Below are 6,019 nucleotides of genomic sequence, written 5' to 3'. Positions count from 1 at the left end.
GAGATATTTCTTTATAAGAAGGATAATAATAATAATTATTAATAATAATGACAGACAAGAGGAGGAAGCAGCCTCGTTCATTCAACAGATAACCCAGCCCTGACCGCCAGGCGGAAGCCTGCTCTGGGCAGCAGGGAGCGTTAAGGACTGTGAGGAGTCTGGCGACACTCGTTTTTCACCCCGGTTTTTAGTTCTGGGTACAGTCCTGTGTCCAGTTTCCATTTTTTTTAATTCTAGGTACACTCCTGTGTCCAGTATCCAGGTTGTCAGCACTGGTTCCAATCCAGTATCCTCAATCTGGGTACTGGAGTGCAAATTGCCCCTCAATAGAGAGAGAGAAAGGCGCAGATTGCGCTCGAAAAACGAGACAGTTCAGCCACGATGGACTGAAATTGTTTTGTTTTTTTTTCGGATCAGGAGAAGACAAGGGAAATGACATTGGGAGGAGAAGGGGTGGTGTGTGTGTGTTTAAGCGCATGGGCCGGCGATAGGCGTGTCGCGATGTTCAACAACGGAGCTTTGCGATAACAGCCCGAGAGAGACAAGTGCCCATCCCACAGGAGAGACCGGCTGGATAGCGACCGTTTTTAAACCAGGCGCATCCCGCAATTCCTAGAAATTCCCAGAACTAAAAGCCGAGAACCAAAAGACAGTTCAGGAGGATATTTTTCGTCTGCTGACGGAAAGTCACGCAGCGGTAGAGAGGAAAAGACTGAACCCAGCCCCTGGTGACCTACAACATAACGGTGTACTGTACGCGCTTCACTGAAGCAGAATCTCACAATTAGCCCAGTATCATCACCAATTCACATCGCATAGGTGCTGTGGAGATTAATGATTTTTTTTTATTAGATAGTTTTTGAGATAAAGGTTCCCACAGCAGTTCAGCAGAGTGGCTCAGTGGTGAGCATTGCTGCCTCACAGCGCTGGGGCCCTGGGTTCAATCCCTGGGGTGCTGTCTGTGTGGAGTTTGCATGTTCTCCCTGGGTTTGTGTGGGTTTCCTCTGGGAGCTCCAGTTTCCTCTTACAGTCTGAAGGCATGCTGGTGGGTTAATTGGCTTCTGGGAAAATTGACCCCGGTGCGTGTTTGTGTGTGGCCCTGTGATGGACTGGTGTCCCATCCAGGGTGTGCCCTGCCTTGTGCCTGTTGCTTGTTGGGATAGAGTTCAGCTTCCCCGCAGCTGAGCTGGAAGGAGCAGTTAGAAAATGGATGGCCTGCCACAGTACTTGTCGGGCCTCTAACAACAAGGGCAGACTTGAGCTGTCATGTTCCTGACTTGCTCCCCAGGAACTCTGCCAGTGTCTATCTATACCAGGTCTGGGCAGTCTTGATCCTTCATTCCAACTCAGTCCGTAACCAGCTCCACCGGCTCCTTACGGGCTTAATGGGAGCAGTTTGACAGTTTCTTCCAGTGTCTCAGGTACTAAGAAGAGACAACCTACAGATGCATCAGCTTCCCAGAGCCAGGACGAGACACCTCTGATCCGGCAGACACTGCAGAGACTAGGAGAGTAAACAACACATCGCCCACTGCGGATAACCTGTGGATCCTGGAGACCAGCTAACGGGTCCTTAATTGGTTCCCTTCCCCCTAATTAAGCAATCTGTTAGGAGAGAGAGAGACAGATGTTGATTAACTGGACACCTGAGCGCTTTATCTCTGGTGGAGGTCACCCCTTAGTGTAATACACTCCACAATTAATTAACAATTGGTCACCTCTTCTAGAGCCATGCAGACTCCATTGTTTCCCCAAGAGTTGTTAGTGGTAAGCAGTTTTGTCACTTATAGTTCAGAACGTGCCTTGGCCATTTTAAGAAATGGCTGATTGAGTTCCCTGGCTCGATTAGCTATTCGCTACCAAATGGGCTAGACGAGGCTCTTCTCATTCTGTAATGTTTGGATCTAACAAGCAACACAAACCACGACAGCACAGAGTAGAGTGGAATAGTGATCACAGTGGTGGAAGCCATTTAAATAGACTTTAACAGAGCTGTGGTTCACTTGAAATGTAGCTGAAGCAAATATTTCCAACTGTCGCTTCAGTTTTTCGTCAGATCCTGATATTCATCCATCCATCCAGTTTCTAGCTGCATTATCCAGTTCATGGTCACAGGGGAGCCGGAGTCTATCCCAGCAAGCAACGGGTGCGAGGCAGGCCACACCCTGGACGGGACGCCAGTCTGTCTCAGGGCACGCACAGACAGAAATCTGTGACGATTTGTAATGATTTAAAATGCAACGGCAGGCAAGCATGTGAAACCGTGACACGTTTCCTTTTCATGCGTGCATTACACTTCCCTTTTTCACAATCCTTGTTTTACTAGAACTCAAGAAAAGTCTGGTGTCTTGGAAACAAACTACCAGCACGGTATCACAAAAAAGAGCAGCAGGAGTGTTTTAAAAATGAATCTCTTGGTTTGTTTCAACCATTGTACAAAGTAAAGATGAGTCTCCGAAGCACACACCATATTTTAATCACGATGAAAGAACTATCCATTTTCTAAACTGCTTTATCCAGGACAGGGTTGTGGGGAGTCTATCACACACACACACCAGGGCTGATTTTCCCAGAAGCCAATTAACCTACCAGCACGACTTTGGGCCGTGAATTGAAACCGGAGCATCTGGAGAAAACCCACATGAACATGGGGAGAACGTGCAGACTCCACACAGACAGCACCCAAGGAATTGAACCCAGGGTCCCAGTGCTGCGAGGCAGCAAAGCTAAACCACTGCTGCCCATGAAAGCACTAGTGAGATCTAAATATATCAGTGTGGTTTTTAGGGGGAGGCTGTATCTCTCCTTCCTCGTGCGTCAGATAAACGTAGAGGTGGCTGTAAAAACAAGGTTTTGGCTAAAGACGCTAAGCATGGCAAATTGTCGATAAAACCGTGTAATAGGGAAAGAGATTGCACGTACTTCAGCTCTAGTAATCAGACTTTGGTAGGCAGAATTTTAGTCTGTTGAGAGGAAAGCAATTCTGTCGGTAATTAAATGCATCTCATATGCTTTACACAGTTAAATAGATTATGATACATTTGAAGCCAGGATTTGCATATAGCAGGGAAACAGGTTTGAGCTTTGTTCTGGGGAAGAATTATGTCTCTTTTGCGTGATCCTCGCAGGCTGTCTTAAAGGGGAACCACTGTCCCAATTTCTCAGACCGGTTTAATCTCAGTAATGGAAATTAATTTCTTTGATGGTCTCGCAACATTGACCGCATTCAGATCAATCTTGAACTTTGTATTTCTGCATACTGTATTTTGTACTGAAAGTTTGCGAGAACTGGGACCTGAAGCGGCCCTTCCTGCTCACTAGTCACTGTAGTGACTAATGCACTGTGATGGACGAGCGAATAAGTACAGGTTGTGCAGCAGAGATTTCACTACAGTGTGAGAGGAAACCCGTGCAAATACGGGGAGAACATACAAACTCCACACAGACAGCACCCCAGGGACTGAACCCAGAGCCCCAGCACTGCTGCTGGGCAGCAATGCTCACCACTGTGCTGCCTGGGTATCGGATGTCTTCTCTGTGAGGTCACTGAAGTATTCATGAAGCGGACAGCAGAAAATGTGGATCCAGACCCCCCCATTTTCTGTTAATGGGTGGGCCAGAAGGTGGCGCTCTTGTGGCTGGGTCTTGACTTTCTAATCTGTTTTATTGACTGGCTAGAGTGTGCTTTAGGAAGTGTTGTCCTTTGGATGAGATGTTAAGGTCCTGTTTATGTGGTTGTTTAAAGAGCAGGTGGCACTATTCTGAACACTAGGGATCTCAGCATATTGGCTAAATTTTACTCAGGGATTGAACAATGTTATCTCCATAGGTACCCCTTAATTCAACTAATAAAGCACTTTGTCACTCCACCACCTGATCTGCAGCATACTGGGGCTGCTGTGTTACCCCAGTGGATGCTTTCATGGTGTATTAAGTGCATTTTCTCCTACAGAATAAGCATCTGGATTCCTTCCAGATGAAAAATGCTTTTTTCGCAGGGTGATGCAGCCAGCAGTTGTATCAATCTGGAATTCACAACTAGCAGCCCTACTTGAAGCTCAGCAACACAGCAGTTGTGAGCCTGGCCAGTTCCTGGATGGGAGACTCCTGGGAAAGCTAAGGCTGCTGCTGGAAGAGGTGTTAGTGGGGCCAGTAGGGGGTGCTCACCCTGCGGTCTGTGTGAGTCCTAATGCCTCAGTATAGCGACGGGGACACTATACTGTAAAAAGGTGTCGTCCTTCAGATGAGACGTAAAACCGAGGTCCTGACTCTCTGTGGTCATTAAAAATCCCAGGGTGTTCCTCAAAAAGAGTAGGGGTGTTACCCCGGTGTCCTGGCCAGATTTCCCCCTGGCCTTTCCCAGTCATGGCCTCCTAATAATCCCCATCTCTGAACTGGCTTCATCACTCTGCTCTCCTCCCCACTGAGAGCTGGTGTGTGGGGAGAGGACTGGAGCATCATCCAGGTGGGGCTGCACACTTGTGGGGGTGGAGGGGATCCCCATGACCTGTAAAGAGCTTTGAGTGGAGTGTCCAGAAAAGAGCTCTGTACTGTAAGTGTATTTATTATTATTTTATAAATGCATGGAGCTTTTTACATATAAGCAACTGGTTTGCTCCAAGTACAACAATACAGTGGATTGCAAGGGCTAAGGTGACTATTCCCACTCTGTAAACGAACGGTGGAAGACAGGCTAGTGTTTCAGAATAAAACTCCAGGCGGGTTTGTGCTGTGAAGTGCGACAGGGTTTGTAGACGTATTTTCACCAGGGTCGTTCCACATGCCGCTGTTCCCAAGCAATTTCCTCAAACTCCTAGTCTTACCAGTCCTCTTTCATTTCCAGCTGAGATGATGCTGTTTCGAATGCCCAGTAAGATGAGTTTCACTTTCCAGCTCCTTGAGATTGGGTCACACTGGCAGATGGCTGCTTACAGCTTTTTATGGGGGGAAGAGAGAAGGGGGTGTGAACTTGTTTCACTAATCACTAGACATCAGTGACAGGACAGGGCTAAAGTGACAGTCTTAAGTGTAGAACAACTGAACAAAATGACACTGGGTTGAGCTGAAATGCACCATCCTAACCCTTAGGGTTTCAAGGAGTTAAACTCATCCATAAGGCTAATTGCAAATCTCAAAGCAGATGTTTGCTTTGCATGAAAATCCATCGGTTTAGAGACTCAGGGGAAAACCTTAATGGAGTAACAGATGCCAATGCTCTTAGCATGATCTCTGTTCCCCTATCGCGCATCTCTTCAGTGGTCAAAGGAAATGGTTAAACTCAAAAGCGAATGGAGTGATGATGGCTTCTCTTTGAAGCTAAATGGTTTGAAAACCAAGGAGCTGATTGCGGACTTTGGGGAAAAACGCAACACCCCTCGGAAACTGATGCTCAGTCTGTAGAGTACGTGGGACCGGTTATAGACCAAAACCTGAGATGGGACACATGTTGTGACCCCCTTTATTGAAAACAAAATTAGTTTTTTTTCCCTGAGGAGGCTCAGCGATTGTAAGGTAGATAAAACTCTTTTTTCGCTTGTTATTTTTGAAAGTGGCTTAACACATGCTGTCTCGCTCGTCGGCGTGGCAACATCAGCGCTGTTAATTGTAATAGGTGGGGAAGGTGGCAGGGTAATTGGGGGAGATCAGATTGGTGTCAGTTTGCTCCACACACAGAGAGCTGTAAAGAAGGCCACGTGCATTATGGGAAGTGTGTCTCTCTGTGAGTTTACACTTCTTCCACCTGGGAGACACCCGAGTCCCCAGGTGTGACAGCAGCAGACTCAGAAAATCTCTGACCCCCCCCCCTGCAATCTCTCTCAAACAATGTAAAGCAACACTCATATCTCCTGTAACACTCCTGTACTGCCCTGTCTGTTGGCGATGTTGGTCTTCCTGGTTGTACTGGACTGTGCCGTGAAACAGATCCCCCCCTCCTCGGGGGAGAAGAAAGCCTGAGCTGTATAAATAAAGAGGAGACAGGTGTCCCCACATCCCTACCAAACATTGCTCTCGCAGCGCG

The sequence above is a fragment of the Lepisosteus oculatus genome, chromosome 23, assembly GCF_040954835.1.
Source record: "Lepisosteus oculatus isolate fLepOcu1 chromosome 23, fLepOcu1.hap2, whole genome shotgun sequence".
NCBI classification, from domain to species: domain Eukaryota; kingdom Metazoa; phylum Chordata; class Actinopteri; order Semionotiformes; family Lepisosteidae; genus Lepisosteus; species Lepisosteus oculatus.
The sequence above is the reverse complement of the archived record's forward strand: the minus strand, read 5'-3'. Positions refer to the sequence as shown.